Below are 13905 nucleotides of genomic sequence, written 5' to 3'. Positions count from 1 at the left end.
CTGGCTACTATAGCAAAACAAACAAAAAGGTGTTGATTTATAATTGTGTTAAACCAGATCCTGTTGAACTGACCCAATTCACTCAGGCTTTTGGTGGGTTTGTGTTCAAATTCTGGCTCAGTTATTTCTAACTTATTTGACCATGAACACACTTCTTTCTAAAAGGGTAATTTCATCCAACTTCTCAGAATAAAGTTTTAAGAACCAGAAGCAAGTGCCCAAACTTGAGCTTTAGGACAGAGTCATAAGTGTGATGCGTATAGGCTGGAAGTTGGATTGAGAGATTTTATAGGACAGGGGATAAGGGAGAAAGGAAAGCTGATGGGTAATTTACATGAAACAGTTTGACAGCAGTTAACATCATTGTGCATCTATTTTCTTCAATTATTGTCTATTGTATCAGAATGGTTTGCAATAAAAATATTTAATAAATATTTATATTGTTTATTTTAATAGTTATAGTTTTATAAGTTAGGGTAGATTATGGATGCCATCCATATCTGAAAAAACCAAATTAGTTGGTTCTCAATACTATATTTGTGTGTCATCTTCGCTCAGGGACCATGCTAATCTTCTCTGAATCCTTCCAATTTTAGTATATATGCTGCCTAAGCAAGCACTGGTTCTCAATACTAGAAATCTGGTTCCAATGAGCTATTTGTGTGTTGAATCATGAAATCATTATAAATTACTATTTAACCAGTGTTTATAAAGTTTAGCATCAGCACCACTTGGAGTAACTTGTCCAAAATTGAGACTCCTGGACCCTGCCACAGATGAATGAAGTCTGAATCTCTAGGAAGAGAGATCTACATTTTCAGAAGCTCTCTGAATACCTGTGAGAAACACTGTTGGAAAAGTATTATGGAAGCCAAAGTGATGAGCCCTTTCCAGTTAAAAGAATTTCTCATCTCAGTTTCATCTCATGTCCTCACTTGGTGCTTGTAATTTTATCTTTATGTCTCTGTGGTACACTTCTTTTTGTTCAATCCTCTCCCTCCTTAAATCACGAACTCCTCTTTCTTCTTATCTCCATTGTACCTACCCCAGCCTTTCCTCTTACTTTATGGAGAAGATAGAAGTCATTGAAATCTACTATCTTTGTATTCCCATTTTAATGTATTCTCATTCTGGCTGAGAATTGGATGTGTTTCCTTCATCTGACCCTGCAACATGTTAGTGGTTGAGGTCAATTATTTTGACCTGTTTTCTCTCCTGTTTTCATTTTTCCTTGATGTATAATGTGGAATGTGGAATCTGTATAATGTGGAATCTACCATGGATCCCATAGCCAAATTCAGAATTATTTACCTTGTCATAAGAGCACTTACCATATTATATCTTATCTGCCTAACGGTATCTTCTTGGTAAGAGCAGATATAAGGTCTTCACCCAAGTAGCCCCACTACCTAGAAAAATGAACACTTACCCATAGTAGATGGTCTGTCCAGCTCTAACATTTTATAGATTTTGACTAGCTAGCAGATATCTGAATTGTAGACATCCCTAAACTTCTGATGAGAAACTTTCTGTGGTATTATATGGACCTCGGTTAGAGGCATAGCTTTACCACTGTTAAGCTATAAGACCTTGGGAAAGATGCTTAAATAGTCTGATCCTCAATTCCTTCATCTTTATTTTTTTTTTTAACATTTATTTATTTTTGAGACAGAGAGAGACAGAGCATGAACGGGGGAGGGGCAGAGAGAGAGGGAGACACAGAATCGGAAGCAGGCCCCAGGCTCTGAGCCATCAGCCCAGAGCCCGACGCGGGGCTCGAACTCACGGACCGCGAGATCGTGACCTGGCTGAAGTCGGACGCCTAACCGACTGCGCCACCCAGGCGCCCCTCCTTCATCTTTAAAATACATCTTATAGATAGTCCTGACTATCCATAAGGCAAGATAAGAAGACATATATGAAATACCTAGGGCAATGTCTAACAAATGATTGTCACATATCATTGAAACTAAGATAACCATGAATTAAATGACACACTCTAAATTATAACACAGTGTGTTTTTAATCACTTAGAATTTATTGCATAAACATTGTAATGGTTAATTTTATGTGTCAACCTGACTATACTGTAGGTTGTCCAGATATTAGGTGTATATGCTTAGCCACAGAGCCAATAGGACAAAGCTACCATCTGCGGGATTCTGACTTTAAGTCAGTACCAGGTGAAACAATAAAGGAATATGAAGTTGGATGAGGCCAGATTTATTGATATGGGCTTACTAAGCAGAGATTTTGCACTTAATGTCGCACTAGAGAATGTTAGAACAGACTCTTAACTGTTTGGTCGGTTGGCTGAAACATGGATCAAGAAGGCCCACAGAGAGCAGATTGGAAATGCCAGATCACCTACATTCAATGTAGAGGAAGAGATTCAGTGTTTTTTTTTGTTTTGTTTTGTTTTGTTTTCACAAAATACTCTTTTTAATGTCATACAACACTTCTTAGAAGATTTTACCATTTTATCCATGCTGGTTAGTTCAAGTTGCTGGCACTCATTGTACATATTTTCATGCTGGTTCTTTTGTAATATTTCTAAACATATTGTCAGGTAGAACAAGTATGCCATGTGCACCATATGACTGATGATAATTGTAAGACAACATTGAAAAACACATTCTGACATCAGAGATGTTAAAATGTGAAAAAAGTATGCATCTTAGAATTGATGAAATTTTTACAGTGTTCAATAAATATATACTATCATTGAATTAATGATGATGGTGATGATGGTAATAAAGATGATGAATGTTAGCTAGTATATGTGTCCTTGTGCCTGATAAAGTATTTATGTATCCGGGAATGTATGCCTGATAGTTGGCGAATTTATGGAGGGGCTTAAAAACCTATGCAAAATGGGCATGGAAACCAATGGTCTCATGTGTCACCTGATAAAACTTTTAGTTCCACACCTGAGAGTGAACCACCTTCCAGGATGTTAACAGTGCACTAACGCTTACTGTTCTGATGCCGTGCAAGCCAAGCATTTCAGTCCTAGCACGAACAATGAGAGCCTGAGCTTACTATCACAGTAAGCTCATTTTCAGTTGCTTGTGGCAAAATTCTCATGGGTAAAATTCTTCAGGGAAAAAAATAAATTTTCTAATTTTTGGAATTACAGTATTCTGGGTTCCTTTCTTCTGAATATGTTCTTTCACGTTGTATATTTACCTGTTCTTTCTTTATATTCCCTACATTGAAAAAGAATGAGTAAATAAGTAAATTCTACTCTAAAATAAAAGCGAACTGAAATGGAGTGCCCAGACCGTCAAGATGAAAGCCATTTAGACCTATTCACTTTTCAGCAGCTGGTTAGCATTCTTGTACAAATATGTTGTATTTATTTTGAAGCTTGTTCAGTTAATATCATTGTTCTTCTATTTCCTACATATGAAGTACTTGTGCCAGTGAAGCTGAATCATGTATTTTCCAGATGGCAAATCTTCCTGAAGAAAGTATTGCGGTGGCAGACCTGGCCAGCAGACTCTACCAACTCTTCCTTGTGCAGCTCCACTGGGAATAAATTAGATTAGGCATGGCCTTCAGGAATGCAGTCAAGGTCAAATTTCTCCTCTAATTCTGCAAAAACAACAGTTCCGAAAAGGAGTACCCTGTGTAAATTCTGAGTTACTTTTCATTGGAAGCTTTCAAATCATCTAGAGAATTTGATGTGGTTTATAGCAATCCCGAAGCGAGCTCTAATTTTTATTTTATTTCAAAATCTCTAGCAGGTTCCTAAATTGTTTTATTGGAAGTACATCATCTTTTTTTTCTTATTTTAAGTTTATGTATTTATTTTGAGAGAGAAAGAGAGACAGAGAGAGAGAGAGAGAGAGAAAGACCACACAAGTGGGGGAGGGGAAGAGAGAAGGAGAGACAGACAGAATCCCAAGCAGGCTCACTGTGCCATCACTGCACAGCCAGATTTGGGGCTCACACTGAGGAACTCATGAGATCATGACTTGAGCCTAGAACAAGATTCAGAGGCTTAAGTGACTACATCACCCAGGTGCCCCTGGAAGTACATCATCTTAATATATGTCTTAACCATTATTCCTGGCTTGGGATCGTTTCCCTTTCTTTGTTTCCTTGCTATACATGTAGCCACATAGCCAGAATGAACAGGGTCTTTCTTTATTATTTGCTAGTGCAGAAATCAGGTTATGAATGTTTTATAATGTAGTTGGAACTTCTTGAATCATCACAAGAATTCAAAAATAAAAAGATTTAATTCCCCTCCTTAGATTGCCTATAATATTCACATCTGATTATTTAAAATTATTTTGTTCTGAGGCACCTGGGTGGCTCAGTCAGTTAGGCATCTGACTTCGGCTCAGGTCATGATCTCGCAGTTCATGAGTTAGAGCCCTGTATCGGGCTCTGTGCTGACAGCTCAGAGCCCGGAGCCTGCTTCAGATTCTGTCTCCCTCTCTCTCTCTGCCCCTTCCCTAGTCACGCTCTCTCAATCTCTCTCTCTTTCAAAAATAAATAAACATTAAAATTTTTTTTAAAAAAAGAAAAGAAAATTATTTTGTTCTATGAGGAAAAGAAACCAGCATAAGGAGCCAAAGCCATAGTTCTGAATAATTCCTGGCAGGTAGGCAGCTCCATTTCATGAATATGTTATATCCCAAAGGAGAATTGCAGGCCCGCTGCTTCATTCATTCATAGATTCATCGTTCATGGATTCATTCATTCATGAATTTATTCATAGATCTATAGAATTGTGAATTTATTCTTTCATTCATTCATTTTGGGAGGAGAATTTACTTTGGTAGGTCCTGAGGATGCAAAGACAAACATACTAGTTTTTGGTTCTAATGGATTTACCCTCTAATAGGGAAAGAAAGATATGAAAAAAAGGAAGAGCAATGAAATATTTTATATACTACAAAAGGACAAACAGGATATCTAAGGGTGTGATGAAGAGAATAGCCAGTTCTTCCTGGGGTAGTCATAAAAAAACTGAAAAATGAGTTTCTGACTTAAAAAGTGAGTCGATGTTTCCCAATCACCTAGTCTAGGAAATACATCCCAAACTGGATTGAGGGTTCTGGTGGGAGTGAGGGTGGGGAGTGGAGGATTTGAGCAGATGCCCAAATGTATACTTCCTTACATGTTCCCAGAACTACAAACATTTTATCTGATTAATGATAAAGAATGTAGGTTTATCCTAAAACAAAGGTAGATGATGAAGTATCTTATATGCCTTTCTAAGGCATTTCCGTTGGGAAGTCTAAAGGGTTTGTTGTTTGGAATTTATAATACACACACAGCAATGGTTAGGTTCCCAGTCTCCTCAACAAAGGGCTATTTTTGTTAACTACCAAAACAGCTGAAATACAGTGAGAACAACACTTAATTCCTAAGAGCGGGGAATAAGTAATTTAGGAGTAAGAAAAGGGAAAATTTAACTTCACTATCCTTTTCAACTACCTTGCAATTTATTTTCTTTGCAAATTCCTTGGGCATCATAGGCACCCTACGTTCCTGTATCCCTATTCCTTCTTAAATCTTGACAATAGGACTTCTGATTCCATCATTCCTTTCCTCAGCTCAGGACAGACCCTTTTCAAATGTCTCATAGATGCCCTTTCACCTTCTTTTTTTACAGAGCCAAAGTACAGTCCATTCTGATACTCCATGGATCCTTGCTGAAAGAAACCCTACATAATACCCCTCCACTCGTGCTCCAGAATTACTTTCTGTATAAACTCCCATTCCCTGAGTGCAATCTGCTTTTAATTCCTAGCAAAAAATCAATCTGATTTCTCTAATTTCTCTAACACATTCTACATGTCCCAAAAGTATTTGTTTTTATAACTCAAATAAATTGGTGGAATTTGAAGCAATTATATTAACTTAAGGGAATATATTCAGACTCTAGGATAAAACACATTTATGAAATGGCAAGCTGGCACCATTTAGGCCCACTGGTTGTGACCTGGAGACTGCCAGTATAAGTTCCTTAAAATTGTTGCCACTTTTCAAAGCTTTTCTTTATCTAGCATTTAGAACTTTCAAATTCTCCAGGTGCCTGGGTGGCTCAGTTGGTTGAAGGTCCAACTCTTGATTTTAGCTCATGTCATGATTCCACTGAGTGTGGAGTCTGCTTGAGATTCTGTCTCTTTCCCCCTCTGCCCTACTCCCTCTCTTGCTCTCTCTAAAATACAAAAACAAAAACAAAAACAAAAACAAAAACAAGCCCTTCAAATTCTCTAAAAGTTTGAAGGGTTTCCCACAAAATCACCCATGGCAGCAACAGTAGAAGCTGAAAAGCAGTGGGGAAGGACAGGAAAAGGAAAGAGGAAGTTATAGGGGCCTTACTGTCAATAAAGATACAATTGTCTCCAAAAGAAATAACAGTGTTCATAAACACATTTGAATATTCTGGAACATAACTTGGAAATTATCATGGTCCATTGAGAATACAAGAAATTGTGCATTAATCCATGCATTCATTTTTGTGTTTAACATTTTTCCTGCTTAGGTTTTAAGTGTTCATTTCCTACATAGTGGTATAAACCCTAAGATTCAAATATAGATTTTCATCAAGCTTTGAAAAGTCAAACTTCAGTGAGATGTCTTTTTTTTAAGTTTAATTATTATTTATTTTGAGAGAGAGAGAGAGAGAGAGAGAGAGAGAGATGAACACAAGCAGGGGAGCAGCAGAGAGAGAGAGGGAGAGAGAATCTCAAGCAGGCCCTGCACTGTCAGCGTGGCTCAAACCCATGAACCGTGACATCATGACCTGAGCCAAAATCAAGAGTCAGACGTTTAACTGAGACACCCAGGAACCCACAGTGAGATTTCTTTTAAAAAGTGATTTCCGTTTCTTGTGATTATTGCCTATTTGTGTTGTGCCATAACATTTTACATAAACTTTAAAAATCTAATTTATGTTTCTAACAGTTCTAGAAACGTCAAAGACAGCCATTTGCTCAGAGGCCTAAAATATGCTTGCAAATGAGAAATTATTTACCAACTATAGTAAATATCTACAATATAGATTACTTGCCTATAACAAGTGTTCATTTCATTTGATTTCATTTAATTTTTAAGTCAGAAAGAAGTATCTTTTCAGGTCTTTCATAATCCACTTTATAATTTTGCTGTTTCCTTCCTTTTCTTTATCAGAGAGGGCTGTGTTAACTATGGTTAAAAATATGAGGTTCTAACCTGTCTCTTTCTTCCCATATCTAGGATTCTCAGACCATAAATTATTTTTTATAATTCAGGGCTTTGCAGATTCATATATAATATATGAATGCAGTGAACTTCACACACTTATGATGTTGGTGTAATTAAGTAAACCAGACATAAAGTGGGAAATCTCTTTATGAAATAATATCCTTTGGAACTGCAGTAGAGCCTTTATCTTTGTGAAGTGGAAATAATTCTTCATGGATTCTGATGTGTCTGAGTAAGTCTCAGTGAACTTTTTAATCTCTTGATGTCTGCTTAGAGAGCAGCATGTTCCTACAATCTAGTCCCCAAGTGGAGCTTCTCATTCTAAATAACCCACAGGTAGAGTGTTAGGAGGGACAGAATGTCCTGTACTAAGAAAGTCACTTCTTCTCACCTTTCAACTAGCCAAGTGAATCCCATCATGTACACTTATGTTTTTTCCAGAGTCTGAATTAAGGGATCTTGGATTCTTGGCAATTTCTTGGGTAGATCTAGTAAGTCTGTTCTTGACGGAATAGAAACAACTCAGCCTTTGAGGCTGAGGAGCCTGGGTTTGAAAACAGACTCTGACATTTACTAGAATATTATATAACTTCAACTTAGCTTTGATAACATCATCTATAAAATACGAATGAACACAATGTCTGTCTCATGGCATTGCCAAGAGCAAAGTGCTGAGCACAATGCTTGGCTGACAATAGAGATTCGGTAAATTAGTATCATCAGTGGCGGCGGAGTGGCAGCAGTAGCAGGAGGTAGTCATAATAGTAGATAGCAGTGGTGATAGTAGTGGTAAATGGTAGTAATAGTAGTAGGGGTATTGGCTACTACCAGCAGTAGTAGTAGTGTGGGTTGCAGAGGAGATAAAACATGGTGGGCTACTTTCTTGTGTTGGGATATGGTAGATGTCTTCTAGACAGACAAGACTACCTACAAAGAGGGGAATCAGAAATCTTTGCAGTTATTATGGGTTCATGTCTTGGGGAGATGAGATTGAACAAATATCGGACTTGTCAGAGATTTGAGAAGGAAATGCAGAAAAATAACTGGTTTATGAAAATGAGAGTGGTTAGTTAGAAAAGTCAGCTGAGCAGAATGGACAGCACACTCTAAGCGGGACACTTACCTGGAGTTATCTTAAATCGTGGACCTCAGCCATGAGTCCTTAGTGTTGGTAAATTTGATCTCCTAGGAGTCATGCCTGCCCTGATAGCATTTTGACCTCCTTTAGAGAAGCGAATAAAGGGACACAGTAGGCCTTCCTCAAGAAGTAGTGAGGGTTCAATGAATACTTCAGGTAAGACAAAATGAGGAATTCTTTTTATCTTTTTATTAAAAAATTTTAACGTTTATTTATTTTTGAGAGAGGGAGAGTGACAGAGTGCGAGCAGGGGGAGGGCAGAAAAAGAGGGAGACACAGAATCCGAAGAAGTCTCCAGGCTCTTGAGCTGTCAGCACAGAGCTGGATGCAGGACTCAAACTCACGAAGTGTGAGATCATGACCTGAGTCGAAGTCGGATGCTTAACCGACTGAATCACCCAGATGCCCCAACAAAATGAGGAAATCTTAAGTACTGAACTAGCCCTGATTGACACTGAGATCTCCATACTTCCCTCCTTTAAAAATGTACGTACCTCTCTCCTTTAAAAAATCCATTAGAGAAAAGTGCCTGATCTAGCTACTCTATCCTTTGCTCATTAATAAAGATAGAAAATTAGAAAACTCAACTGAATATACTTGAGTTTAATGACACTGATAAAGACATGCCTATATAGAATGTATTCTGTTAACCAGACTGAAATAGTTGTCCAAGATTCCAAGGAGTTTGGTTGGAAAACTCAGAAAGACTTGATTATTGGTTAGTGTAATTTATTGCAAATAAGTATCTTTCTCTAGATACAACCTCTCACTTACTCTTTTTTCTTATTACACAATTATCTGTTTGGGTGTGCCTAGGTGGCTCAGTAGGTTAAGCGTCCAACTTGGGTTCAGGTCATGATCTCATGGTTAGTGGGTTCAAGCCCTGCATTGGGCCCCGGGTTGACAGCTCAGAGCCTACAGCCTGCTTCAGATTCTATGTCTCTCTCTGTCCGTCCCCTGCTTGCACTCTATGTCTCTCTCAAAAATAAGTAAATACTAAAGTTTTTTTAAAAAAAAAAAAACAACATTATCTATCTGAACAATATCAAATAGTCAATTAAATTGGAAGCTATGCATTTTAAATATATGTGCATATAGTATTGTAGAATACAATTCAAGCTTTTTTTTGTTTGCTTTTTGTTATCATTCTCTTTTTTCTAATTTGAAAAAAAACCACAGAAGATATAATTTTGTGAAATTTGTAGTCCTTACTCTTTAAGTTACCCCATCCCATATATGTTTTCATAAATCTTCCTTGTATCCTGACTCTGTCCATGAACTCATATAAACACTCATCCTCACATACACAGGAACCCCTCTTCATTTATATGTCTTCGTCTCTTCCTCTGTCTCTGGTGTCCTCATTCTCCATTTCTTCTTAGGTCCTCATGTGTTGAAATTATATCCATGTTCTCACTTTATTTATAAATCCACTTTAATCTGATTTTGGCTGTACTACTTCTCTGTATCTACTTATACTGAGGCCACCATAGATCATTTATTCCACGCATTGATGATAACTGCTATGAGGAAGGTATGATGGATGTAAAAATAAATTATATTGTTTTTGACCTCTGTGAATTTGTAGTGCAGTAAGTAAAATTGCTTTCTCCCAGGTTATCACTGACCTCTCTTCCACCACCCATGCCTGAGTTCTGTCCTTGACTTTCAAATTCTTATCCACTCAATAGACATATGTTGAGGATCCACTATAATCTTAATTTTGTTAAGCAATAGATGGATGGTATCTGTGTCTGTCTACAGTTAATCTTGCTCTTACTCATACTCTTGTTCTGAGTCTAGGCTGGGTTCCTATTTGCTGTTCCCTTATCCTCTATGTTTTTTCTGAGCAGATGGTCCAGAACATGATGGGGCTGCTTGGTACTTCGTTTATGATTTCTGAGAAACATGTTTTTCACATGCCAAGAACACTAGAGCTTCTGTTGACAAGTAAACAAATGTTGTACAACAGATTAAAAAGCAGGTGGGAGGGTTTGTCATTCTCTGTATTAGCTTCAGAGAACAAACACCCCCAAACTCAAGCAGAAGTTTTTTTGTTATAAAAAAAATGTATCTAGTCCCACATGCTATCGATTTGGATGCATTGTAACAGAGGGTATGGATGAAATAAAAGTCATTGCTGGGTTCATAAAATAATTTAAAGTAAATTGGACGTGCTACCCGAAGCAACTTACACATCTAATGCAGTTCCTATCAAAACACCAATGGCATTTTTCACGGAACTACAACAAATAATCCCAAAATTGTATGGAACCACAACAGACCCCAAATAGCCAAAGCAATCTTGAGAAAGAAGAACAAAGCTGAAGGTATCATGCTTCCCGATTTCAAACTATACTACAAAACGATAGCAACCAAAGCAGTCTGGTTCTGGCACAAAACAAACACAATGACCATTGGAGCAGACTAGAGAGCCCAGAGATAAACCCTTACTTATAAAGCCATTTACAGGCATTCTTGTTTTACCGTTCTTTACTGCACTTCACAGATGTGTTTTTTACAGCTGGAAGGTTTGTGGCAACCTTGAATCTATGAAGTCTATGAGTGCCATTTTTCCAACAGCATTTGCTCACTTGATGTCTCTGGGTCACATTTTGGTACTTCTCATAATAGTTCAAACTTTTTCATTATTATATTTGTTATGGTGATCCGTAATCAGTGATCTTAATGTTAATACTGTAACTGTTTGGGGGTGCCACAAACTGTGCCCTATAAGAGGGCAACCTTAATAAATGGTGTGTGTGTTCTGACTGCTCCACTGACTGGCTGTCCCCGTCTCTTTCCTCTTTCAGCCTGCCTATTCCTGCAGACACAGAAATACTGAAATTAGGCAAATTAATAACCATCAACGGCCTCTAACTGTTCAAGTGGAAGGAATAGTCACATATTTCTTACTTTAAATCAAAAGTTAGACATGATTGGGTGCCTGTCTGATTTCAGCTCAGGTCATGATCTTGCGGTTCGTGAGTTTGAACCCAGCATCAGGCTCCGCAATGGCAATGTGGAGCCTGCTTGAGATTCCCTATCTCTCTCCCTCTCTCTCTCTGGCCCTCCCCAGCTCTCTCTCTCTCTTTCAAAGTAAATAAATAAACTTAAAAAATAACAAATATCATTAAACTGGAAAGATCTATCATTAAGCTGGAAAGATCTAATCAAGCTAGACTTGATTAAGCTTAGTGGAAAAGGCATATTGAAACCTGAGATAGATCAAAAACTTGGCTGCTTGTGCCAAACAGTTAGCAAAGTTACAACTGCAAAGAAAAAGTTCTTGAAAGAAATCAAAAGTGCTTCTCCAGTGAACACACAAATGATAAGAAAATGAATCAGCCTGATTGTTGATATGGAGAAAGTTTTAGTGGTCTGGATAGAAGATCAAACCAGCCACAACATTCTCTTAAGCCAAAGCCTAATGCAGAGTGAGGCCTTGACTCTTTTCAGTTCGGGAAGGCTGACAGAGGTACCTTTAAGGTGTTTGTTTTGACTTGATACATATATTGGAATATGACTACCAGCATAGCATTAGCTAACGTTCCCATTTTGCCACATAGCAAACATCTCTTTTTGTTTTTTCTGTAAGAACATTTAAGATCTATTCTCTTAGAACTTTCAAGTATATAATGTAGTACTGTTAACTATGGCCACAATGCTGTTCTTTATATCCCCAGAACTTTTTAGCTTCTAACTGCATTTGTACGCTTTGACCAGTGTTTCCCCATCTCAGTGCTTACCACCACTCTCTGTTTCTTTTTTAGATTCCACATATAAGTAATAACTTGGTCATCGAGGTCTTAGAGCAGTCACATCAGAAGCTTGAAAGGAACAGATAAAGAAAATAATACCAGGTGAGAAACTGGGGACAGCCCTTTTAAGAAGTTTGCCATGATGAAGCATAGACAAAAGGGACAATATTTAGAGTAGATAGTAGTCTTCCCATTTCGGTTAGAAAATTCCCAACCTTTTATGTTGTCCTATTAGTCTTCCATTCCCATCTTTCTGAATTACCCCTAACAACTGCTTCTACCCCCATTCACTACCGAAAAAACAAAAAAGCCTTCTCTCTGCTCTTCCAAATCTTCAGAAAGCTTTCTTTCCTTCCTTCCTTCCTTCCTTCCTTCCTTCCTTCCTTCCTTCCTTCCATAGGTTCTGTACACTTGCCTTCCAACTGATTCCACATGGCAGGTTCTTCTTCACCCTACTTTCTCAATCCAAACGGCATCTCCAAGGAGACACTGCCTAATCATCATACTTAAAATGTTTCACAGTTACCTTATCACATTACCCTACTTTTTCTCCCTCCAAACACATACCACGATATTAAATTCATATATTTGCCTGTCTTTCTGTCCACAGTAGACTGTAGGCTTCACAAGGGCATGAGCGTTGGCTGTGTTGTTCACTCTGCACCCTCAGTGCCTGGCACATACTAGAAGCTCAATTAATAATGCTGAATAAATGTATGCATGGAAGCAAATGTCAAGCAGCTGTTAAATTCAACTAAGTTTCCTACAACTTAGAAACAAGAGAATATTCAGATGCATTCAAGAACTCAGGAAAAGCAACACCTGTGGGTACTTCTTTGGAACATGAAAGAAAACAAACTGGCAAATTAAACTGGCAATAAATGAAAACCAAAATAAAGGATAAATCTAATAAGGAACTCTGAAATGGAGAAACCATAGCAAAATGCACTCATGGTGTATTTCAGATTAGTACAAAAAATTGTGGAAATTATGGCTACACAAGAGAATATAAAAGTAAAATATATCAAAGTCAGAGAGAATTGGAGTTGTAGGGAGGATAAATTGGGAAAACTTAAATGGGGATATTTCCTATTCTTTTTGGCAAGATAGTCAACTGATTCTGTCTATTGTTGAAATATGTAGCTTAAAAAGTCACCAACTTTGAAGTTCACAATCTTTTCAATTAGTCTTAGAAGGATCTTCTAGGATTTATTAATCCTAGAAGGATTGTTGGAATAAAAATTTATTTGAAATTTAACAATTCCTTTACTAACTTCTTTGGCTAAATTCAACAAAATTTCAGTATTTTTTAAATTAAAACAGAATGTATCTTGTGGTTTTATTTTCATTAAAATATACATTATATTTTATATGGCTTATTATTTCTTGTACTATTTATATGTAATCTATCATCTATATTATATATATATAATATATACATACATACACTATGTATATAATATATACATATTATATATATGTATATATAGAGAGAATATATATATGAGAGAATATATATATGTATATATGTATATATATATATATATATATATAGAGAGAGAGAGAGAGAGAGAGAGAGATATAGAGAGAGAGAGAAAGGGAGAAAGACAGAGGAAATAGAGATTCTGGATAAAATTCTGTATATTCCATTTTTGTTTCTAGCTAATTAGAAATGGACTGACTTTTTTAAAAGCATAGTTTTACATATTTCTTAAATGATTATCATAAGCATGTCTAATTTTCATAAAATACTAAAGTAATTAATCAAAACATTTAAATATATGTGTGTAATTTTTC

At 37.0% G+C, this 13905-nt stretch overlaps 1 non-coding gene across 1 annotated transcript; it reads right to left on the bottom strand.

The window, feature by feature from the left end:
• Positions 1-512: 512 nt before the first annotated feature.
• LOC124529472 (U6 spliceosomal RNA) lies at positions 513-620 on the bottom strand. The gene has a single exon (XR_006966367.1). It is a non-coding gene; the product is annotated as a U6 spliceosomal RNA (small nuclear RNA).
• Positions 621-13905: the final 13285 nt, after the last annotated feature.

The sequence above is a fragment of the Lynx rufus genome, unplaced genomic scaffold, assembly GCF_022079265.1.
Source record: "Lynx rufus isolate CCGP_SWC_20201006 ecotype Redwood Valley unplaced genomic scaffold, mLynRuf1.p SCAF_6, whole genome shotgun sequence".
Lineage (NCBI taxonomy): Eukaryota > Metazoa > Chordata > Mammalia > Carnivora > Felidae > Lynx > Lynx rufus.
The sequence above is the reverse complement of the archived record's forward strand: the minus strand, read 5'-3'. Positions and strand labels throughout refer to the sequence as shown.